General features: G+C 35.0%; 1 long non-coding RNA gene across 1 annotated transcript; it reads right to left on the bottom strand.

Annotated features, from left to right (window-relative positions):
• Positions 1–7,927: 7,927 nt before the first annotated feature.
• LOC150038384 (uncharacterized) lies at positions 7,928–13,589 on the bottom strand. Its single transcript, XR_016527823.1, has 3 exons — positions 13,524–13,589; positions 8,454–8,496; positions 7,928–8,266 (listed from the first exon to the last, which is right to left on the bottom strand). It is a non-coding gene; the product is annotated as an uncharacterized LOC150038384 (long non-coding RNA).
• Positions 13,590–26,304: the final 12,715 nt, after the last annotated feature.

Here is a 26,304-nt window from a genome sequence, read left to right as displayed (position 1 = left end):
CTTTTACTAGAAAAGAGTATCGAGCCAAAAATCCTCTTGAGTTAGTACATTCTGACCTTTGTGGTCCTATGAATGTGCGAGCCCGAGGTGGCTATGGGTATTTTATCAGTTTTACTGATGATTACTCTAGGTATGGGTATGTTTATCTTATGCAACAGAAGTCTGAATCCTTTGAAAAGTTCAAAGAGTTCAAGGCTAAAGTTGAAAACGCATTGGATAGACAGATTAAAACACTTCGATCAGATCAAGGTGGATAGTTTTTGGACTCGAAATTCCAGAACTATTTAATAAAACATGAAATTGTTTCCCAACTCTTAGCGCCAGGTACACCTCAACAAAATGGTGTAGCGGAGAGGAGAAATAGAATCTTGTTGGACATGGTTCGTTCGATGATGAGTTATGCTTCCTTACCAGACTTGTTTTGGGGTTTCGGAGTGAAGACTACAGTATACATACTCAACTGTGTTCCTTCCAAGAGTGTTGCGAGAACACCTCTGGAGTTGTGGAACGGGCGTAAAGCTAGTTTACGTCACTTCCGCATTTAGGATTACCCTACACATGTGCTTGAGGCAAATCCCAAGAAGATGGAACCACGTTCGAGGTTATGCCTCTTTGTAGGCTACCTAAAGGTACACGAGGGGGTTGTTTTTATGATCCGTTAGAAAATAGGGTGTTGTTTCCACGAACGCTACTTTCCTGGAAGATGATCATATTAGGGAGTACAGTAAACAAAGTAAAGTCGTGTTGTGTGACCTTTCCAATGAAACTACAAAAACTTCAACAAGAGTTGTTAAAGAGCCTGCTTCATCAACAAGAGTTGTTGATGGTAGTTCATCTAGTAGGCCGGTTCTACCTTAAAAGTTGAGGGAACCTCAACGCAGTGGGAGGGTTTCTCGAAAATCCTAGCTATGGTAGCAGATAGCGATGTCGAGGATCTGTTGTCTTATCAGGAGGCAATGGAGGATGTCGACCAGGATGAATGGGTCAAGGTCATGGATCTCGAGATGGATTCGATGTACTTCAACTCAGTATGAGATCTTGTAGATCATCCTGTTGGGGTAAGACCTTTAGGTTGTAAATAGATCTACATGAGCAAACGGAGTGTTGATAGAAAGGTGCGAACCTTCAAGGCTCGACTTGTGGCAAAGGGTTAAACCCAGGTAGAGGGAGTCGATTATGAGGAGACTTTTTCACCTGTTGCCATGTTAAAGTCCATCCACATCCTCCTGTCCATTGCAGCTTATTATAACTATGAGATCTGACAAATGGACGTCAAGACGACCTTTCTGAATGGCAATCTTGAGGAGACCATTTACATGGTGCAACCCAAGGGATCCATAGTCTAAGGTCAAGAGCAAAAGGTTTGCAAGCTGAATCGTCCATTTACAGGCTAAAACAGGTATCTAAATTTTAGAACATCGGTTTGATACTGCGATCAAGTCGTATGGCTTTGACCAGAACGTTGATGAATCTTGTGTCTACAAGAAGATCATCAATGCTTCAGTAGTATTCTTAGTATTGTATGTAGACGATATACTACTCATTGGGAATGATGTAGGTCTACTGACTGCAGTTAAGAACTGGCTAGCGACCCAATTCCAAATAAAAGATTTGGGAGAGGCTCAATTTGTTCTAGGTATACAAATCTTTTGGGATCGTAAGAACAAAGTGCTAGCACTGTCTCAGGCATCGTACATTGACAAGATGTTGCTCAAATACTCGATGCAGGACTCCGAGAGGGGCCTACTGTCGTTCAGGCATGGAGTCACTTTGTCTAAGGACATGTGTCCTAAGACGCCTCAAGAGGTTAAGGAGATGAGACGGGTCCCATATGTGTCTGTCGTTGACAGTTCGATGTACGCAATGCTCTGTACTAGACTAGACATCTGCTATGCAGTGGACATTGTCAGTAGGTATCAGTCTAACCCAAGCCAGGATCCCTAGACCGCAGTAAAGAACATTCTCAAGTATCTTCAGAGAATGAGGGACTACATGCTCGTGTATGGATCTAAGGATCTTATCCTTACTGGTTACATAGATTCTGACTTTCAGATTGATAGAGACTTTCACAAGTCCACTTCAGGGTCAGTCTTTACTCTTAATGAAGGAGCTGTAGTGTGGCGAAGCACTAAGCAGGGGTGCATCGTTGACTCCACTATGAAGGCGGAGTACGTAGCGACTTGCGAAGCTGCTAAGGAGGTCGTCTGGCTCAGAAATTTCTTGATAGAACTGGAAGTTGTTCCATATATGTCTAGGCTCATTACCCTCTATTGTGATAATAGTGGGGGTAGTAGCGAACTCCAAGAAGCCTAGAATTCACAAGCGTGGCAAACACATAGAGCGGAAGTATCATTTGATCTGCGAGATAGTGCATCAAGGGGACGTGATCGTCACGAAGATCACTTCAGAGCACAATGTTACTGAACCATTTACGAAGGCTCTCATGGCTATGGTGATTAAGGGTCACCTTCAGAGCATGGGTCTACAGGATCGCCTATGGCTGGACTAGGGCAAGTAGGAGATTTTCTTGTACTAGGCTTTTATGCCCTAGTTTATTGTTTTGTACTAGTTTTATGTACACCACACTTCGCTTTAGGACAAGTGGGAGATTGTTGGGGTTGAACCCTAAAGTCTCGTGTCCTGTAGTTTGTAAATAGTTTGCACGAATGATTTTGATGTATAATATATGATATTTTACTTCACCTCTTGATTTTTCTCAGTTATTTGTTTTATTTGCTTTACCACAAATTAATAAACCTAAAATCCCTGGTTATCTATATGTAACTTAAGCATGTATATGGTGACATACAAGTGAATCATGTCTTAAGTGATAACCAAAATGGTCTGTAGTATATGGATATAGGAGGGAAATCTTATCCTAGTAACATTACGGATGTGGTCCACTTTGTGGAATGCTCACAAGTGTTGTGACTTATCACAGATGGTTTGATCCTGATCATTCGTGTAGGGGACATGCGAGCGGGGGAATCCTATACAAAGAATTTGTATAAGACCTAACCACGAAATGTTAATGTCTCGTTATATAACATCGTTCATGACAGAGACTTCACTTCACTAGGATGACCATAGGTAACATGACCTCAATCCTGAGTGAGTAGGGAACTCCTGCTATTGAGGGTGATCCTTTGATTTATATGGGTGCGAGTGGCCAGGTCGCCGATTCAAACCTACCATTTTGGAGATTCGTCTTATTTGGGAGCTGGGAACTCAGCTACACAAGATGGAATTCACTCTTTTCCCGAAGTAGGGCAAGTAGATAGATAGCTCCCTTAAAGGCTGATTTTAGGGCTTGAACGATGTGGCACCACACACCTTCTCTTGGCCTGAGAGGTGTTCACACATAGTTGGACTATGTTGTATTGTTCATTGGAGGAATCAATGGTACTTAAGGAGTGAGATGTAACTACAGGGGCAAAACGTTAAATTGGCCCAGCTGTACTTACGAGCATCTGTGAAAGGTCATCGTACTCATGATTGGTATATCTGATGGACATAGAAATATATTTATGGTAAGAAGAGTTCAGTTGTTGGTCTTTAGTGGAATGTCTGACAGTTAACGAATGGTGGATCTCGTGGTTAAAGAGTTTAATCAGCTATTCACGTATCGTTGGAGCTTCGAACCACAGGTCCATAAGGTCCTCTTGCTAGCTTGGATAAAAGTTGAGAATCAGTTTTTAGGTCAATTTGAAATGTTCAAATTGACAAGAGGGAGTTCGATTATATATGATATATTAAACTGGTTAATTATATATGATATAATTGACTAAATGTATGAGATACATTATTTTGAAGGAAATTAGATATAAATATGATTTATATCAAGTAGAGGGGAAATTACTATAGTAGATATATGATATCAAACTATAGGTTAAGAATATAATATGATTATATTCATTATTTATTTAATTAAGGCGGTTATGTGATAATTGATCGGGAATTTCTCCTAAATCGTGCAAAAGTGGGAAGATTGATTCGGTTATTGTATTGAAGAATATTATGAAAATTGTTTTCATTTTGTAAAGAGTTCGAAAAATTCGCTCACAGTGTGAAAACTTCATGATGCTTAGTTGAGAACCTATACGATAGCGGCCATTGCCTAAACGATCGCACACCCACGCACTAAACGATCGCATGCGTTCTCTAAAGGAGCGCTCACCTTCTCTAAACTATCGCTTAGCGCTTCGAGCTTTTCTAAATGATCGCTTACTAATTACTAGATGTAGGTTATTACTCAAACATGATCCACGTGTATGTCTTTACATACATGTTTAAGTTTCATAAAATAACCTTGGATTTTAGTTTATTAGATTGAATTAGTACAATCTAAATATCAATAAAATATCTCTTACTTTATTAGATATATAATTTGTCTTTAAAAACTACTAGATACACTCGATTTAGGACATTAACTCCAACAATTAGTTCGTAATATTGCCATGTGCTTGACAACCAATTACTATTTTATTACCTTCTATTTTTTTCTTAACTATTTCATACTTCTGATAGTCAACTGATTTTGTTGTGATTGATATATGTTTATTTTTTATTATTGTAAAAAATAGGAAGACCAAGGAAGAAGAAAAAGACAAAAAAAGAACAATGAAATTTGAGAAAGGTGAAACATCAACAAAAAGAAAAAAGAAACAAACAAAAAGAAAAATGAGGTAATTAGCATATTACAACATGGTTAGATTACCTATTGATTTATGTCTGTTTTACTTCATGTAATAACTTAATACTGTTTGTTACAATCATTTAGTAAAACTAATAAACTGTCAATATACTTTAATAAGACATTCCACCTCATAGGTACAAGGTGCATTATTATTTAAAATTTGACATGATAGAAAATTTGCTTAAATCACTCGCACCAAAACAAAAAGAAAAGTTTAGAAATGGACCATTTGAGTTCTTTTTAGACTATAGGATAAATAAGTTTCAAGGTCAATTTCTTGTTCATCTATTAGGAAGACTATCTAAAAAAGATAGTAACGATGGACAACTGATCTTTCATTTAAAAGGATATAAAGTTTGATTCTCCTTGAAAGACTTTTCTTTGATAACTAGTCATAGATGTCATCCATTCCCAAAGTCCATAGAATTAAGTAATCGAGAGGATTGAACACATTTGTTGAGAGATAATGTCTTCAACAACTTAGATGCCATTGATAGGATTAACATAGTTGCTTCTTTAGCAATATGTAAATATGACAATGACTCGATGCTTAAGCTTGCCAACTTGTATATCTTAAAATATTTTCATAACTGCAAGCGAAAGCATAATAAGATGCAATGGAATAATGTAGAGATGATTAAGGATGATGGTACTTTAAACACCTTTCCTTGGAGTAGGTTAGTTTTTACTTTGACAATAGGATTCTTTAGAAGGGCTGCTCAACCAAAAGTACAAATTGCACCTTACAAGGATTTCCTCAAGTCTTATTATGTTGGGCCTATTAAATAATCCCAAAAATTTTTTAGCAAGATGTTGGGATTGTAATACAAGTGAATGAAGAATGCTAGAGAATGCTAAGATGGAGACCGACAAAGAAGCCTGATTGGAATTATCTCCAAGAGCGTATTTTCAAAGCGAGCGATGTAAGTTTATCAACCATTGTGATCTCATTTTTATCTTCTTTAATTTACTCTTTGTCTCAGTCATTTATTTTCATTTTATACAGTTTAAAGTTGTCCCTTTGAATCCATCTGAAAATTAATTACATTCAAACTATTTCCAATATTTTACAAACGAGCCATTGGAAGTAATTGAAAAAATATGGAAATATAAGAGGTCAATCTGCTTGGATGATGAAGAAGAATTTTGGAATGAACAAGAGGTTCAAAGCCTAGGTGTAGATGGTTCGATTAGGGGACATCAGAAAAATAAAAGAGGACTTGAAATTTTTTAAGGAGGAAACTGTTAAGATTTCGAAAAATACAACTACATTGTTTGAATTGTTCAACTCCATGAATGAAAAATTAGATGCAAAAAACATGGAGAAACAATCTCAAGATTCCTTCCATCCTAAAGACCTCCAACAGCAAGTCTTTAAAGAATTGAAGATGAGATGAATATCCAACGATTGGAAGACAAAGAGGTGAAATGTTTATTATATTTGCTTACTAATACAATTTGATGTACATTAACTTACTGATAATGATTACTTTTCTTTGCTTACTGAACAGGAAGAAGAAAAGGATGGAGAAAATGAAGGACAAGAGGAAGAAGATGAAAGTGAAGAGATACAAAAAGACCAAGAAGATAAAGAAGATGAAGGAAAAGAAGTGGAACGAGAAAAGGATAAAGAGCAATGACAAGAAGTGCAAAAAAAAATGATGGAAAAGAACAACAAAAACAGGAAGAGTTGGAAAATCTTTTGGTATCAATTGATGAAATAATCAACATCAATCAGGTGATTGCATTAATTAGTTTTTAGTTTTCATCTAATTGATATATGATTTTCATCTTATTGCATTTTAATTTTCGTTTGATTACATCCCTATTTTTTGGTAGATAGTTAGCAATTTTTTATATCTGATTTCCATCTGATTACTTTTTGGAAATCTGTATGATTGTTAATAATAAGCAATCTCAAATTTCTAATTTTGTTTATAATAGCTTGTCAAAGATATTGAAGAAGAAGAAAAACGGAGAAGAACAAAAACTAAGAGAAGAAAAAGAGAGAGATAAGGACAAAGAAAAAGAATGATAAAGGGAAAAAATAGATAACAACATTCTCTTAATACTAAGTCATATGATACACTTTGATTAATATACTTCGAAATGTATGATTTGATAACAGGTTGAAGAACATAAATCAAAAGAAGAAAATGAAGATAAAAGGACAAAGAAAAAACATGACAAAGAAAAGAAACCAGTCACATTATTTTCTTCACTACAATTATTTTCTGATTATCATGTGATTGTTATCTGATTGCTCTTTGATTTCCATGTAATTGCTTTTCAATTACCTTCTTATTACTATTCTATACTTGTTTCTAATTCATTATCTATTGGTTTTAGGTTGTTCAGAATAGAATGCAAACAAGAAAATCTTCACAAGATAAGCTTGAAGTGGAATATGCACGACCAAGAAGAAAATTAAAACCCATACCCAAGGCTGTTGATTTGGAAATGGCGAAAAAAACACAAATCTCCAAAGAAGATACGAAATACAAGTACTGTTATTGAACCACCTTCTTTTGATTTGAACATTTCACAACCAAAATGAAAACAAATTTCTTTTGATAACTTTTGTAGACTTTGGTGTTGATGTGGAATTCCTAGACTAGTTTTATGCTAGTTTTTTGTTGATAATTTCTTCAACAATATTTTGTCATATAATGTTAGACAGTTAGAATATTTTGTTGATAATGACTTTGATATTAGCACATATGTCGATAGTGAAACAAATGTACTTGTTATTCAGAAATGAAAAGTTCTTAATTACCTAAACTGTGTGTATTAAATATATAGCATTATTATTTATTGTCATATAGTAATATTGCTATTGATTGTTTTTTTATTACTTTCTGATTAACTTCTAATAGAAATATATTCAAGAGCAATATAACAATGTGGATTATGAATTTAAAGCTTGGAAAACAGGTTTAGGGATGGAGATTTCTGTGAAAGAGAACTTGCTATAAAGAAAAGGCAAAATCTTTTGATTGTCATATGATTGTGTTCTGATTGTATTCTAATAGTTATTTGATTGTATTCTAATTGCATTTTATTTTTGTTAATTCTATTCCAAATTATAATAGTTCTTTATCATATTGTCATCTGATTACCTTTTAATATGGATGTATTCAAGATTACCTGACTTGCATACATATAACTTTAATATGGTGCAGAGAATTTGAGTTTCACTCAAAGGATAATAGCAACATCATTCATATACTAAAAAAAGATGCAAAATAAATCCACTAATATACTAAAAAACCACTAAAACAATATAATGTTGTACTTAACCTATTAAAACAACAAACTGTTCTTACTCAAATGAGAAAAATAAACTCAAATGAAAACAAATAATAAAGCTATCTTTGATGGCTACAATATGATCATTCAAATAGGTTGATTTTTACATGTTCTTTTATTAGGACCATTACGCTTACAATGGATACACTTCTTGCTCTTTCTCAATTCACCAATTGAAGGGATCCTTTGCTTCCAGGGTCTTTCTACTGAACGTTTAACAATCGGTCATTTACTGCTACAATACTCCATTCATTATGGTTACTAACAAGGCAAACATTACCATTATAAGTTGATGCAAATATGCTAGCAAAATAATACTTTGCAAAAGAATAAGAATTTAAACCAAGAGTACGAATAACAACAAGAGCATGATTGCATGGTATTTCTTCCAAATCCCAAACACGACAAGTACAACTATTATAATTCAACTTTACCAAAAAGGTTTTACCTCCATCAAGTATTTGATATTCATAATCACCAATAGGATTAACCTAAAAAAATATAAAATCAAAATAAGTAATATAAGTATGGCATGTACAAGAAAGTAACTCCTAAACCAATTCATAAAGTTTAATACAATCAATATAATATGGCAATTAGATAACAATCTGACAACAATTAGTATAAGATAACGATGCAGTAATCAAACAGAAATCAAATAGCAATTACATATAGTGAAACTCTGTGATTCATCAGCTAGATTTCTCATCACTCATTTAGCCCAACTAGTCAAAATACTCTTCAAAGAGGATGTCGATTTACTTCTATCATAAAACCATTGTTGAAGTAACTCTCGAATTGCATCAAGTAGTGAAGTGACATGTAAATTTCCATCATTTTTCAACACTAAATTCAAACTCTCGGAACTATTAGTTGTCATCATTTGGTATCTTCGTTGCTTAAAGTAGACACATGCCCATCTCTTAAACCCAATATTCCTAAGATATTCTCTAATAAATAGGTATATTGACTCCATCCATCTCATATACAACTCAAAATCATCTATTGTATATGATTTTGCACACTGAAACAACCAATGTATTTGAAAAAAAATAAACCTAGATTAATTTCTTTTAACTTCAAAAAGAACTTGGGAATCAAGTCATAAGAATCACCAACATCTCCTCTCAACATCTTCCCAAGGGATTCTTTTGCCCTCCAAGCTTTATAATAACTAACAACAACCCCATAATTCATTCGCATATGATGTATTATATCCTTTGGTATTGAATGATCATAGTTATATCTAAAATTTTCAACCATACAATGACTAATAAACTGTGAAAATGCCTGCTTATGAGAAACACGAACCATCAAAGAGCAATTATGTTCACTAATATACTTTCAAATCATCTACAATTCACTACTTTTGTAACGTGATGCTCAAACAAACCATTGGCAACCATCTTTAGTACATTCCAACTCAACAGATTTTGAATTTGATTTTAAAGTTCTAAACTCAAAATTATTCTTTACAGCTATGAATTAAAACGACTTCAACAAAATTTCCTTACTAGCAAACAAGTCCTTCTTCTTCAAAGACAATGCAGAAGACATATCGTTGATATGAAAATCTCTAAAAACTTCTAATTCACCTTCAAAATCAGCCTCAATTATAGAAAAATGAGAAGTAACTAAAACCTCTAAAAGCGTATTCACAATATGAGCAACTAAAGGATATTTCATAAATTCATCTTTAACCATAGTTAGAACAAATATACATCTTTATCTTCAAGAATCTTAACAACATCTTGAACCCCAGTACTACATAAGTTCAATAAAACTGAAAGTTCAATAGATGAATGAAGCCGAAGTTCCTTCTGTATAAAGTTAACAAAAGACTAAAAAAGCATCGCTTCCTTAACCAAAACATCAATGGTTTTGTGTCCTACATAGAATTGTCGATCATCCCATTGACCATTATGAAAAATGACTATTGGAAGTTTAACCATAATTACAAAATGCTGCAAAAATATGAAAAAAATAAAATAATATATAACTCAATATTGTAATCTGATTTCCATAAAAAAAATTAATCACATGAAAATCAAATAGAAATCAGATAACGAACACAATGATATAACTTGCATTGATATATTAGTAAATAATACAAAAGATAGTCATTACATGACAATCAAATAGAAATCACTAACTACTAAGTACTAAATAGAAATCAGATGCCAATCAGATAAAACATAAAAACTAAGTGTTATCAAATAGAAATCAGATAGCAATTTTAGAATAAGATACATTATTATTCTTCTCTATTTTTGAAAAAAAATCCACAAACAAAGAAGGTATAAACTGAGAAATTCGAAAACGAACCCTTCACAAACTGAGAAATTCCTCTCTATTTCAGATTTACTGAGAGATGTGATACTGAGAATAAGAGAGTAGAGATCGAAAATGAGAAATTCGAAAACAAACCCTCCATAAATTCTAATAATATCATGTTTGTTTTCAAAAACAAACTATCTATAAAATTGAAAACACAGGTTTGTTTTCCGGGGGGAGGGGGTAGGAAACTCCACAAATCGACTGAGAAATTAGAAATCAAAACCTAATAAATTGAAAATTAGAATGTAATTATAACCTGAGAAATTCGAAAACAAACCTGATAAATTCGAAAGCAAAATATAATCAGAACCAATTGAGCGTGATTTTTAAGGCTGGTTGTCGTAACAACCATCCATAAATTCGGATTTTCAGTTTTGATTTCAAAGAAAAAAATCCACAAGTCGATTGAGAAAGTAGAAATCAAAACCTGAGAAACTCGAAAACACGAGAGAAAGTTGAATGCAAAATTGAAACCGACTGAGGAATTGACTGCGATTCTTACGACTGGTTGCAGAAACTTGGATGTTTAAGGAGAAGGAAAAACACGGGAGGAGACAATTCACAAATTGAACATTTTAGAAATATAAAATATACCTTGCGAAGGTAATTTTAGAATAAAGAAAAAAAATTCTACAACAAATAAAATTTAAATATTTTTGGTATATTTTTTTAATATATATGTTTACCGTAGTTGCAATTTTTTAAAGAATGATGAAATAGATGCTAAGATATATGTTAAAAAAGCTACCTGATGCAATTTTCCTATAATTAGCTATATACTACAATGTATCAATATACATTATTCATTATATTAATCACATTAATATAAATAACACTTTTAATTCCCTTAAATAATTTGAATACTTCAAATTATTCCAAAAGTAATTATCCCTTGTTTTATCCTTAGTGAACCAGCAAGGGAACCTTATGAGTCTACATAATAAAAGCTCCAATGATACAAGATTAATAATTAAACTCTTTAATTAAATTAATCAATATTCATTAACTTTCGGTCACTCCACTAAAGACCTGCAGCTGCACTCTTCACACTGTAGATATATTTTTGTGTCCATGGATATAATCAATCAACAGTAAGTTGACCATCACAAATTGCTCGTAACTATAGTTAGATCAAATTATCGTTTTACCCATGTAGTTATATCTAACTTCTTAAGTACCACTGATCCCTCTAATGAACAATCAGTTAGAGTTTAACTATAAATTAGACCCATCTCTGGCCAGTGAGAGGGTGAAGTGTCTTATTGTTCAAAATCCGGAATCAGTTCTTAAGGGAACAATTCATCTACTTACCCCATGACGGGGAAAAAGTAAATTTCATCTTGTGTAGCTGTGTTCCCAACTCTCCACTTGGGCAAATCTTCAAAATAGTAGGCATATTGAGTCAGTGAATCTAGTAGAAGTTCACAACTCACTCAGGATTAAGGTCAAGTCACCTATGGTCGTCCTAGTGAAATATAAGTCTCTTCAAGTAACGATATTATAAAGAGAAACTAATCATTTAACGGTCCAATCTTAGACAAACTCTTTGTATTGGATACCCTCACTCCATGTCTCCACATGAACGATCAGGATCAAATCATTTGAAACCATTTACAACTATTATAACAATTATATAGTGGATTGTATCAGTAATATCGCCAGATAAGGTACCTATTCTTATCCGGTTATTACTTAAACATGATCCACTCGTATATCAACTGTTGAGGATGGTGCCCTAAAATCTCATTGGGTCTTGTAGTTTATAAACACAAGTTTGAACAAAAGCTTATGATGTAATAATATATGATATTTTCTTCACTTTTGTCTATGAACATTGGATGTTTTAATTGCTTTACCACAAACCAATAAACTAAGATCTCTGGTTGTCATTTGTAACTTAAGCATGTATGTAGAGACATACAGGTGGATCATGCCTTAAGTGATAACCAAAATGGTCTGTAGTATATGGATATAGAAGGAAAACCTTATCCTGGTAATGCTATGGATGCGACCCGCTTTGTAGAATAGTTACAAGTATTGTGACTTGCTACAGATGGTCTGATCTTGATTATTCATATGGAGACATGCGAGCGGGGCGTTCTATACAAAGGATTTTGTATAAAACCGGGCCATGAAGTGTTATAGTATCGTTATATAACGTTGTTCATGATAGAGACTTCACTTCACTAGGATGACCATAGGTAACATGACCTCAATCCTGAGTGAGTTGGGAACTCCTGCCTTTGAGGGCGGTCCTTTGATTTGCACGGGTGCAAGTGACCAGATTGCTGACTCAAACCTACCACTTTGGGGATTCGTCTGATTTAGGAGCTGGGAACTCAGCTACACAAGATGGAACTCACACCTTCCCCGAAGTAGGGGTAAGTAGATAGATTGCTCTCTTAAGGGCTGATTTTAGGACTTAAATGATATGGCGCCACACACCTTCTCATAGTCCGAGAGGTGTCCACACATAATAGGACTATGTTGTATTGTTCATTAGAGGGATCAGTGGTACTTAAGAAGTTTGATGTAACTACTGGGGAAAAACGGTAAATTGGCCCAGCTATACTTATGAGCATCTATGAAGGGTTATCGTATTATTGATTGGTTATATCCGATGGACACAAAAATATATTTGTGGTGAAAAGAGTGCAGTTGTGGTCTTTAGGAAAAGGGAAAAGTAAATCTAAAGGACAAATCCGTAACTTTAGTCATCTATGCCATCAGCAAGATCGTTCGACATTTTTTAAAAAAATTTAGGTCGTTTATCATTTCGGATTCAATTTTTGGGTCATCTATAAAAATATTCCATCAACAATTGTGTTTGAATATAAAAGGGCAAAGATGAAAATTGTAAGTGTATGCACATTCAAAATGTCAAAGGTAGGAACAAATTTAAGTCACTAAACAAAGTTGCGCTGAATAGAAATTACTTTAACAAGGGCTGGATGTTGTTTCCAAAACTTCGCCTTCTCTTGTTTAATAATTTTCTTAAGGTCAAGATTCAACTCACTTCTAACGAGTCCAAATATCTTTTGAAAAGGTTCATTATCAGCTCTATGAACTAGCATTTCCACATACTCGCTACCTTTATGAAGACATCCATTACTTTGCTGTGTATAGCAAAATTTATTGATAATGTTAAGAAAACAATAGAAAAGAAAATTATAAGACTTACTTCGAGAAGAAGAGCTGAAGAATTTTCTTTACTTTTCTCATATGGTAGCTTGCGATTTGACTGAAACTGAAGACAAGACCAATTAAACAAGACAAGGATGTTTGTTGGTATTTGACTTTGACTAAAGATGCAATCACTAGTTATCCTTTAGGCTAAAAATGTAATAGGATGTTTGTTGACACTTTATTAACAACCTTAATAGTAGATGGTAATAATCAAATCTTCCCCCATTGCATTTACTACCGTAGATTCAGAAAATAACGCATCATGTAAATGGTTTGTTTGAAAGCAAACAAAATAGTTTTTGTTAGGATTTATGTCCTTGTTGGGGTTAATGCCCTAAATCTCGTGGGTTTCATAATTTGTGAATTATTTATACACAAATTATTTATTTAATAAAATAAAATTTTATTTTATTTGACATTTAGTCCACATAGGGCAAATTCAATAAACTAAGATCCAAGATTATTTCATATAACTTGAACATATATGTTGTTGATGAAGGAACTCTTATCAAGAGTACATCTGGGCGGAAGTAAGATCATTCCAAACTCATTGTGACAGAATTACCGCATTCATAATCTAACAGACTAGATATGCATTTAACAACAAATTACAGGCATGCTTTGAACTCTAACAACAACAAAAGAACTAGAAACATACCAGTTGAAGAACCCTTTTTCACAGAAAACACGTTCTCGTCTAAGGACTACTCCTCTCGCTCTCGCTCAGAACGTCCAAGCTATCATCCACCAAATCGTGTACCCATAAACGGAATCCTCACAAACTCGGAGCAAGGAAGACACCACCACTTGGAACCCTCGATATTCTTGGCGTGAGAATCTAGGAGGTGTGGACTCTGTTGGATTTGGTAGAGGGAAGGAGGAAGAGATAATCGTATACCACGACCAAACAAGTGGGAGAATATCATGTGTCTATCATATAAACGATGCTTAATCGTTTAGGTAGAGGTACACGATCGTTTAGTAAATCCTATGCGATCGCTTAGAAGAATTTGCATGTGTATACGATCGTTTAGAAACTTTGAGCTATCGTGTATGCTCTCGGTTTGCTATGCAATAAGCAGTATACACTATCCGGTGAGCGAATGTCTGATCCTTTACAAAATGAAAACAATTTTCATTTTATCCTTTAGTTACGAAAACTGAAAGCAACCTCCTACTATCTCATTCAGTTACGGAGAAAAAGCTGGGCAACAATTATCCTATATTTGTCAAATTAAATAATAAATATAATCATATTATATTCATTAACCTATGGTTTAATATCACATCGAATGCAACATATGAACCATAGTCTTTTCTCCTCTGCTAGATATAAATCATATTTATATCTATTTCCTTCAATTAATGTATTTAATACATTATGTCAACCATATCATATATAATTGACTCATTCAATCATATCATATATAATTGAAATCCCTTTTGTCAATTTGAACACTTCAAACTGATCCAAAAACTTATTTTCAACTTGAATCCATTGAGCTACTAAGGGGACCTTATTGACCTATGGCTCAAAGCTCCAACGATATGTGAATAGCCGATTAAACTCTTTAATGATGAGATCCATCATCTGTTAACTGCTAGACATTCCATCTTGTTCTCTTTCCTTCCTCTTGGTGGTATCGACTGTTCTTCTTCTTCACCAATGATGCTCGCAACTTCTTCTCTGACCAACTTCAACAAAACCAAAGTTAATAGAATTTAAGAAAGTGAGAGAGACCGAGACTAAGAGAGAGCGAGAGATATAGAGAGAGGGAGAGAGATATAGAGAGAGCGTGTGTGAGAGAAATAGAGAGAGAGGGAGAGGAAACAAGAGAGAGGGAGATAGAGCGAGACCAAGAGAGAGTAAAAGCAAGATACTTTTCCACATGCGCGCAAGTATATTTTGGTAATTTCAACCAAATTTGACATCAGCAAAGGGTCATTCGACATCTTTTTTTTTTATTTATTTTTAATATGGGTCATTTGATATTTTTTACCCAATTTTTATGTCATCCATACAAAAATCTCATTGTTGATCCAAGGCTCAATTAACTCATGAATTTGCCAACTTGCCTCCACCTTTGAACGCTTAAATACGTACTGGAACTTGCTCCTAGCCTTCTTGAAGAATTAATGAATTCTAGTCCAAAGTTAAAGGTATCTTAACATCTTTGAACTTTCCAAGTTGCATTTAGTGTTGAGTATTATATTGTATATCATGATGTCATGTATGTTGACCATTCAACAGTACTCTCCGCTTTTGATGAAAATTTGTGAAAGGCAAATTTGTGAAGATAATGGAATGATTCATTCTAGGAAGAATGTGCTCAGTCTCATTCATAATGGTTTTAGAATATTGTTAAAAGACGGTTGACAACCTAGTGGTAACAATATGCCTTATAAATTATTTCTGTAGCTTTTGGGTAGCAAATGTCTTAAAGTTAGATGGTAGTTCTTTGTTTCAAACCATTATTTCAGTCTCATTCATAATGGTTTTAGCAAATGTCTTAGATATAAACGTCGAAACGGGTTGGTAGCTGCTCTCTCCTGCATGTTGGGTTATTTACTTTGTGAAGGCCCAAGGCCCATTAGGGCTAAATCACTTTTTTTTTTTAAATAACCTTGCAGTCGCCTGTCAATGAGATGTAGCATGCAAACTGAGAGATTAAAACAACATAAAAGTTAGACTTTTTAGAAATCTCACCAGCAATGTTTTCCAACCATTTGGGGATCGATCCGTGGTCCGATCGAGCTGAAATTTGACACCATGTTCTTGACACGAGGGTCTTCAATCTGAATGGTGGAGATTTCGTTTGGAGCTACCTACAGTCAGCTACCGTGGGTAATTGGTTACCAATTTAAGCGAGATGTTTCTAATTTTATTCTCCTCAATTTGTTGCCATTTGTTGCCAAGATCGTTAATCTTGAGATATTTACTTTGTATGCCTCTAGTTGTGACTAAAAAGAACTTGTTGCAACCCATTATTGATTATAGTGGAGATTTTGACTTCGGTCCGTGGTTTTTTTACTCCTCGTATTAAGGGGGTTTTCCACGTCAAAATTGCTTGTGTCCTTACTTAATTATGATTGTTATTACTAGTTGATTAGTATTCTATTAGATTCACACAAGAGTGGGATAATTGATTCAAAAATATATTGTTTATCCCAACAAAGTGGTATCAGAGCCTTGGTTAAGTTAATTGGCTTTACCTTGTGTTGAATATGGATACTAGTTCTACTGAGATGGTTACCCTTAGTCAAATTATCAAGTTTGGAAAAGAAAGATGGAAGATATTTCATATGTAAATGATTTGCATCTTCTAGTTTTTTCTGAAGAGAAGCATGATGATAAAACTGATAAAGAATGGGAATTATGTTATAGAAAAGTGTTTGGGATTATGAGACTATGGGTAGAAAATAACTTTCTAAACCATATTGGTGAAGAAACTCATGTACGAACTATATGAACAAGCTTGAGTCGCTATGTGCCCCTAAAACTGGTAATAATCAAATGTTCCTGATCAAACAAATGATGACATTGAAGAATCAAGATGAAACACCCATGTTAAATCATTTGAATACATTCCAAGGTATTATTAATTAGTTATCTAGGATGAATATCAAGTGTGAGGATGAGATACATGGGTTATGGTTCCTTGGTACATTTTCGGACTCGTGGGAGACATTTAGAACTTCCTTATCGAACTCAACCCCAAATAGTGTACTAAGTATGGACTTAGTAAAAAGTAGCATATTGAACGAGGAGATGAGAAGAAAGTCATAAGGCTCTTCTTCATAATCAGATGTTCTTGTTATTAAAAGAAGGGGGAGGAGTAGGAGTAAAGGTCTAACGGAGAAAGACAAAAGCAAAAGTAAAGATGGTCGGTTTGCAAATGTTGAGCCATTATTGTCATGTGAAAGGGCATATAAAGAAGCATTGTCGGAAATTTAAAAGGGACAATAAAAATGATAAAGGCAAGGAAAAGAAGAATGACGATGTGTTGGGATTTATATCCTAAAACTCGTGATTTGTAAACAATAAACCTTATTCTAAAAATTCAATAAGTTGTTATTGAATATATATAAATTGCTTATTTCGTTTTAGAAATAAATCCAATAAACTAAAAGATCCATGACTATTACATGAGTACTTGAACTTTGTGTGGAGACATAAAAGTAGATCAGGTTCGAGTAAATAGCCAAAATGGTCTATAGTATATGAATAAGGTTGAGTGCCTTATTCTGATAACACTATCAGATGCGATCCACACTATAGTTGTTACAAGGAGTTGAAAGTGCTACAGACGACGTGACCCAATTCGTGCAAATTATGACATGAGGAGTGGGGGCGTCCTGTGCAATGGGTTTGTAGAAGATCGGACCACGAAATCAGTCACTCTTACTTTATAACGTTGTTTATTATTTAAGACTGTCTATTTCAAAGTGATAACCTAAGTAACTTAACCTTAATCCTGAGCTAACTATGAACTCCTATTTATTTGGGATTATTCTTAGATCTGTATAGGTGAGGGTTGGCCCAACAACATCGGCTCAATAAACCTCCATTTCAAGGGTAAGAACGGGTAGATAGTTGGGGACATAGGGTGCAAGATGGAATTCGCTCCTACCTGCATTTAGGGATAGTAGATAGGTTGTTCCCTTAAGTGCTGACTCTGGGTCTTGAACAAGGGACCCCACCCTCTCACTGGCCCAAAAGGGACTCGATTTGTTGATCAGATCATAAACCAATTGTTCATTAGAGGATCAGTGGGACTTAAGGAACAAGAGGTAATCTTGGGGGTAAAACAACCATTTGACCCAACCGTTATTACGAACAGCCTGTGAAGGGTTAACGTACTAATCATGGTTATATCGAGTAGATATAATATATCTACAGTAAGGGGAGTACAACTCTGGGCTTTAGTGAAGTGACCCAGCAGTTAACGAATGAGGGTTAATTCGGTGTAAAGAGTTTAGCCGATTAATCTCGGATCGTTGGAGCCCATGATCTATAGTCCACGAGGTTCTTCTATTAGCTCGTAAATGGACTAGCCTTAGAGTAGTGCCATAAGTTAATTTGAAACGTTCAAATTAGAAATAAGGGAATTAGTAATTATATGTAATATAATTACGCGTTTAATCTTAGAATTAAACGGAATTGAAGAATCAATTAATATTTACATATGATTTAAATATTAAATTCATGAATAGGGAGGGATTCATGATGGAAGAATTTGTGTAAAATTAACTTAATATTTGGTATTAAATTAATTAGAATAAATTAAATTGTTTAATTATTTATTTATTATTAATTTTATTAAAAAAATTAATTAATGAATTAATTTTGTAAAATTAATAAAAATTTCAATTTTGAAAACAAAAATTGATTTTGGAAATCAATTTAAAAAATCAAAATTGGAAAAAGATGAAAATGGAAAATCCCAAAAGTGATAATTCTCCACTTTCAGTCTTAGTAGCTCACTCATTTCCCACCAAATTCTTGATTCAATCTTCCAAACATGAGGTGCTCTTCATGCAACAATCTACTTTGCATGATTGCCTTGCAATAAATAGAGAAGATTTGGTTGAGAATCGAGTAGGCAAACTGATGCAACATATGAGTTTTTGTTGAAAAACTTTGTGGTTGAAGAAGGTGTTCTTTCATGGTGTAACAGTGAGCTTATTCTCCAAATTCCCTTTATTCAAGCTTATTTTGAGTCTCACAACTCAATCTAAGGCTCCAAGAGAATAGTAGGAAAGGCCTTAAGGTAGTTCACAAGCTGATTTGGACGAGATTTGTAGCTGAATTCGAGATTCAAATGGTTCTACAAAGGTATGTTATGAAATCCGCTTATTAGTTTATGAGCATGCTTAATTTATAACCAAAATTAATGAATTAGAATGCTTATTGATGCGTTTCACTTCCGCTGCGCATTCTCTGACACTAACACGATGACAGTGATGCAGACATAATTACTATAGCTACCGAAGATTTTTACATCTTATTTAATAGTGATGTTATAAATCTTGCTACACAACAGAGCAGTTGGGTGATTGACAGTGGTGCCTTAGTTTATTCTACATCAAAGAGGGATTTCTTTGCATCCTATACACCTGGTGATTTCGGCAATGTTAGGATGGGTAATGATGGATTAGCAAAAGCAGTTGGCATCGGAGATGTACATTTGGAGAACAAGAATGGTTCTAAGCTGATTTTGAAGAATGTGAAGCACATTCCTGATATTCGCATGAATTTTATGTCTACAGGTAAGCTTGACGATGAAGGTTTCTGTGATACCTTCTATGATGGTAAATGGAAACTTATTAAAGGCTCTATGGTGATAGCTAAGGGAGAGAAATATTCCTCACTGTATTATATGGAGGCTAAGATCACTGATTGTGATATAAATACAGTGAACGACGAAGCGAATGTTGAGCTTTGGCATAAAAGACTCAATTACATGAGTGAGAAGGGTTTGAAGATTTTAGCCAAGAAAAATCATCTTCTTGATATAAAGAGTGCACCCTAAAAAGGTGTCCCCATTGGCAGGAAAACAGGCTAGAGTTACTTTTAAGTCATCTCAGTATTCAAGGAAACCAAATGTACTAGATTTGGTATATTCTGATGTGTGTGATCCTATGAAAATAAAAATACTTAGAGGTGCATCATATTTTGTGATGTTTATTGATGATCATTCAAAGAAAATATAGGTCTATACCTTGAAGACTAAAGATCAGGTATTACAGGTGTTTAAACAGTTTCATGCCCTTGTTGAGAGAGAAACTGATAAAAAGTTGAAGTGTATTAAGATTGATAATGAAGGTAAGTATTGTGAACCTTTTGATGAGTAGTGTAAAATTCATGGTATTTGACCTCAAAAGACACCTCCTAAGACTCCTCAGTTAAATGGCATAGTTGAGAAAATGAACAAAACACTAGTTGAGAGAATGATATGCTTGCTTTCAAAATCACAGTTATCACAATCGTTCTGTAATGAAGCATTGAATATAATTGTACATGTTTTGAATCCCACACCATATGTTCCTTTGGGATCAGAAGTTCCGAATAGAATATGGTCAAATAAGGATATATCTTATGATCACTTGCATATCTTTGGTTGTAAAGCTTTTGTTCATGTTCCTAAAGATGAGAGATTGAAGCTTGATGCAAAGACTAGACTATGTGTATTTCTTGGCCATGGCCAAGATGAGTTTGGTTATAAATTATATGATCCCGTATAGAAGAAGCTCATAAGAAGTCGAGATGTTGTGTTTGTTGAAGACCAAACGATACTAGACATTGAGAAGACAAATAAAACAAAGTCTGAGCACAATGATGATCTAATTGATTTGAGTTCAGTTTCTTTGACACAACCTTCTACACAAATAGAAAATGAGGGTTTTGAGGGTTTTGAGGGTTTTGAATAGGTTGAGGCAGATGATAGTGTTCAAGAATAGTTGTCAGAAACAGAAGTTCCTATAGATGTTTCACTCAGGTAATCTATCAGAGATCGACGTATGTCAATAAGATATTCAGCTAATGAATATTTGTTATTGACTGATGGGAGAGTGCTAAAAGTTATGAAGAGGTCATAGAAGATGAGCACAAAAGATAGTGGATTGATGCCATGAAAGATGAGATGATGTATTTACATGAAAATCACATTTTTGAGCTTGTGAAATTACCTAAAGGAAAAACTACACTGAAAAATAAGTGGGTTTATAGAGTGAAACAGGAAGAACATACCTCAAATCCACGTTACAAAGCGAGATTGGTTGTCAAAGGGTTCAGTCAGAAGAAAGGTGTTGACTTTGATGAAATTTTTGATCCAGTTGTCAAGATGTCTTCTATACGTGTAGTTCTGGGTTTGGCAACTAGTTTTGACTTAGAATTTGAGCAAATGGATGTTAAGACTACATTTCTTCATGGGGACTTAGATAAAGAAATCTACATGGAACAACCAGAGAGTTTTGAACAGAAATGCAAAAAGCATATGGTGTGTAAATTGAAGAAAAGTCTTTATGGGTTGAAACAGGCACAGAGGCAGTAGTATAAGAAGTTTGAGTCAGTTATGGGAGAGTAAGGCTACTAAAAGACTACTTCTGATCATTGTGTTTTTGTCCAGAAATTTTTTGATGATGATTTTATTATATTATTGCTTTATATTGATGACATTTTGATTGTTGACATGAGTGTTTCAAGAATTTATAGGTTGAAGAAACAATTGAGCAAATCCTTTGCCATGAAGGACTTGAGGCTAGCAAAGAAAATTATTGGAATTCGAATAGTTCGAGACAAAGCTTCCAAGAGATTGTATATGTCACAAGAGCAATACTTGGAGAAGGTGCTTGAGCGTTTCAACATGAGTAAAGTGAAACCGGTCAGTTCTTCTTTATCTAGTCACTTCAAACTGAGTAGCAAATAGAGTCATTCTACAGATAAAGAGAAGGAAAATATGAGCAAAATCCCTTATGCTTCAGCAGTTGGGAGTTTGATGTATGTCATGGTATACACTAGACCTGATATTGCTCACACTGTTGGTGTTGTTAGTCGTTTTATATCCAATCCAGGAAAACAATATTGGGAGGCAGTCAAGTGCATCAAGAGATATTTGAGAGATACTTCCAGTTTGAAGCTCACATTTGGAGGTGGAAAGCTATTTCTTGTTGGGTACACTAATTCAGATATGGCAGGAGATCTAGATAACAAAAAGTCTACTACTAGTTACTTGATAACATTTGCAGGTGGTGCAGTGTTGATGCTCGGAATTATGTGGTAGAAATATGGATGCAATGCGTCGATGGAATTGCGTTGTGCACTCAAGTTTTCCCAGTGGAATTCAAGTATAAATTCCTCTGAGTTTCTTGGTAAGTCCAGGGTCGAACACAAGGACTTGTGAAGGATCTGCAGGATCCCAAATGAATTGGCTTATTCGAAAAAAGCCTTGTTCTTTGGAAGATCTATCTCGTGTCTGGTACTGTACGGTTCCACTCTGCAAGAACTCCGAATCATTCTCTTGAAGCTCATCCTCTTCATCATAAATGATCCGCTTGCCCCGAAATGACCTAGCCCAATAGGGAAATCCCAATTCATTGGGCCTTTCGATACAATCAAATAGAAAGCCCCAAGGGCGCCATATTCTAGGAGCCCAAACTATGTGATTGAATAAATCCTCCTCTATCTGTTGCGGGTCGAGGACTCCTTCTCCTTCCCCTTCTTCAAACTCCGATTCGTATTGTTCATAGAGAAATCTCTGATCAACGATAGAACAAGATCCATTTTGTATCATATCTAAGGGATTCCTGGGTTCGGGCCGAAGAAGCAATGTCACTCGATCATTATCAAATCGACTGCAATCTTTTTCTGTCCGTGAGGATCCCAACAGAGCGCCTTCTACTTCTAATAGGCCATGAACTAGATCAGAATCATTCTCAACAAGCCTATAAGAAGTGATCCCATTATTTTCATCGGGTCCGGGTAGAGACCAAAGGTCTTGAACGACCGATCCGGCAAAACAACTCAAAAGATAAAGAAGTATCGTTAATTTCTTCATGCTCGTTTCAAGTTCGAAGTACCATTTGTACAAATAAGAACCCCCTTCGTTACATGATTTCTTCTTCATATAGATAGATATAGGATCTATGGAGCAATTACTTAGAAGTACATTTTGTGCAACAGCCCTTCCTATCTGATAGAAAAGGATCCCATGATCCTGAACCGATCTTACCTGGGATCGCAAATCCCAAGTTTGTCTATGAAGAGCAGATCTAATTATATTAGTGTCTATAATTGATTTCTTCTGCGTAATACTAATCGATAGGGCCTCATTGGTAAGTGCTACAAGATCTCGTAGATTGGAACCCATGGTTATGAAACCGAATCCATTAGTATGGAACATTTTCTTTTCCAAGTGAAATCCCCTAGTATATGAAAGAGTGAAAAAGTGCTTTCGTTGTTGTGGAATAAGAAACCTTCGTATTTTAATGCATGTATTTAATTTATTCGGAGCTATTAGAGCGGGATCCACTTTTTGGGGAATATGGGTTGAAGCAATAACAAGAATATTTCTAGTGGAACATCTTTCACAATCCCTGGAGAGATAGTTCACTAATAGACCAAGGGATAAGTAATTCGACTCATTCACATCCAGATCATGAATGTTTGGAATCCATATTATGCAAGGAGACATTGCTTTTGCTAATTTGGGTTTGTTATTTGTGTTGATGAAAAAGAAATAAATAAAGGCGGCGGATTTGAGAAAGACAATTGCATTGATAGATGCAATAAGTATGCGATGAATGGGTTGAGAAGATCTTTAGCTAGCATTACTCGGGAATGCGTCAGACTATGTGATCATGTTACAACCATGCACAGCAAGTCATTTTCTAATGTAAATGTGATGCTCCTAAGTCTAGGACGCATATGTTGAATGCAAATTGTCCATTGAGCTTATCCCTAAGTCTCTACTCTTGTCCTATGCGTTGATGCAAAATGCATGAAAGCAAGGTGACTGCATACAATCATATCTTATCGCTAAGATGCATGCAATGCATTAATAACAAATAGTGCTCATTCCTAAGCACCTATCTCTCGTTTATGCGTTCTAATCTGGTTCTTCCAAACTTAGATTCTAACCTGACCTTCCCAAGGCTAGATTCTGTCCTTAGACTACCCTCCCGAGTATCTCTAATGGACGAATGAAGCATACATAAACAAGATAATCGTAAAGAATGAAGATTCCCTAGTTATACTAGCTAAATGCTTCTCAACCCATTCAACTAATTTAGCTACTCATGCGTGAACAACAGAGAGTGAACAAATATAGAGAAGGAAATTTCATTCTTATAAATGAGTTGAGTACAAAATGTCAATGGAAAGTAAAGGAAGAGAGCCCGGTAGCAATTCCTTGCTGACCGAGGCTTTTTACACTGATTCTCTATTCTGATCTAAAGATATTCCTGCTTCCGCAGGCGTCGACCCTCTCTTTATTTTGGAGCTTCCGGCACTTTCCCAACCTTACCGGAACGATCTACCGACACAACTTTCTTCCTCGCGTCCGCCTTAAAATGAAAGAAAACTATGGACTGAGGCGTGAACTTGTGGAACAAAAGATTGTAAAAGTCGTGAACCCCCTTCTGAAGAATGCACTTGGTATTTATAGAGTTTCCATGGGAAAGGCGGCTTCTCCCTCCTAGTTGTACAGATAGGACAGCTTTAATTCCTAACTGATGCGTCGGATAATTGTCACTGATAAAGCTGAATGTACTTCGTGACCGTTATCGGCTGTCAACTTAATTTAGATCCGACTGTCCTCAGCTTTCTGTCTCATCGCTCTTAATTATCCTTTCACTCGGATGCGTCCACCATGTTGTGCTGACCAAGTTGCGGCGATCCTTCTTGGGTGAATGTGTGCGAGCACGATCAACGCAAAACCTTGCGATGAAGTTGCGCTCGACCAATGAATTCCTATGATCGCAATCTTTGCATTGCGTGAACGCATATTCTGCAAAAAAAATACAAAAATCAATAGTTCTGATGCGATGAACGCATGCGACCACAATATTATAGAATTTATGCTTAATGGACGCAATTAATCATATTTCATCAATGAAATCTAACATTGTTTAAGAACTTAGCACTATGATAACGTGCATTTCTGCCCGTTATTAAGTATCTTGGCAGTTATGGTTGTAGAAGTGTGTGTTGCACTTTCTACAATTGAAGCGGAGTATATTGCTGCAGCAGAGGCTTGTAAAAAGATGCTGTGGATGAAGCGCTTTATACAAGAGCTTGGCTTCAAGCAACAAAGATATGTGATATACTGCGATAATCATAGTGTTATTAATCTTGGTAAGAATGCTACATTTCATTCTAGAACAAAGCATATAGATGTGAGGTATCACTGGATGAGAGATGCTTTGAATGATGAATTGTTTGATCTTGAGAAGATACATACTAATCATAATGGATCCAATATGTTGATGAAGAATCTACCAAGAGAGAAGCTTGAGTTTTGTCGTTCCACCGTGGGAATGACAAGTTCCTCCACAAAGTGAAATAGGGAGAGATTTGTTGGGTTATTTACTTTGTGAAGGCCTAAGGCCCATTAGGGTTAAATCACTTTTTTTTTTTTTAAATAACTTTGTAGTCGTCGGTCATGAGATGTAGCATGAAATACGAGAGATTAAAACGGCAGAAAAATTAGACTTTTTGGCAATCCGACCAACAATGTTTTTCAGCCATTGGAGATTAATTTGTGATCCGATCAAGCTGAAATTTTGATGACATGTTTTTGACACGAGGGTCTTCAATCTGAACGTTGGAGATTTCGTTTGGAGCTACTTACAGTATAATACCATAGGTAATTGGTTGCCAATTCAAGTGAGACGTTTCTAATTTTATTCTCCTCAATTTGTTGTTGTTTGTTGCCAAGATTGTTAATTTTGAGATATTTACTGTGTATGCCTCTAGTTGTGACTAGGGAGAACTCATTATAACCCGTTATTGATTATAGTGGAGATTTTGACTTCGGTACGTAGTTTTTTTTACTCCTCACATTGAGGGGTTTTTCCACATTAAAATTGTTTGTGTCCTTACTTGATTATTATTGTTATTGCTAGTTAATTAGTATTCTATTAGATTCACACCAGAGTGGGATAATTGATTAAAAAATATATTGTTTATTCCAACACTGCATGCCCCTCCACTGCCCATTTCACAAAGAAGTGAACTTGTGGTTCTTACTTGCAGATCCGAATTCAAATAATGTGTG

This window comes from Benincasa hispida, chromosome 1, assembly GCF_027475165.1.
Source record: "Benincasa hispida cultivar pf3 chromosome 1, pf3_genome.v1.1, whole genome shotgun sequence".
Lineage (NCBI taxonomy): Eukaryota > Viridiplantae > Streptophyta > Magnoliopsida > Cucurbitales > Cucurbitaceae > Benincasa > Benincasa hispida.
This window is presented reverse-complemented; position numbering and strand designations above follow the sequence as displayed.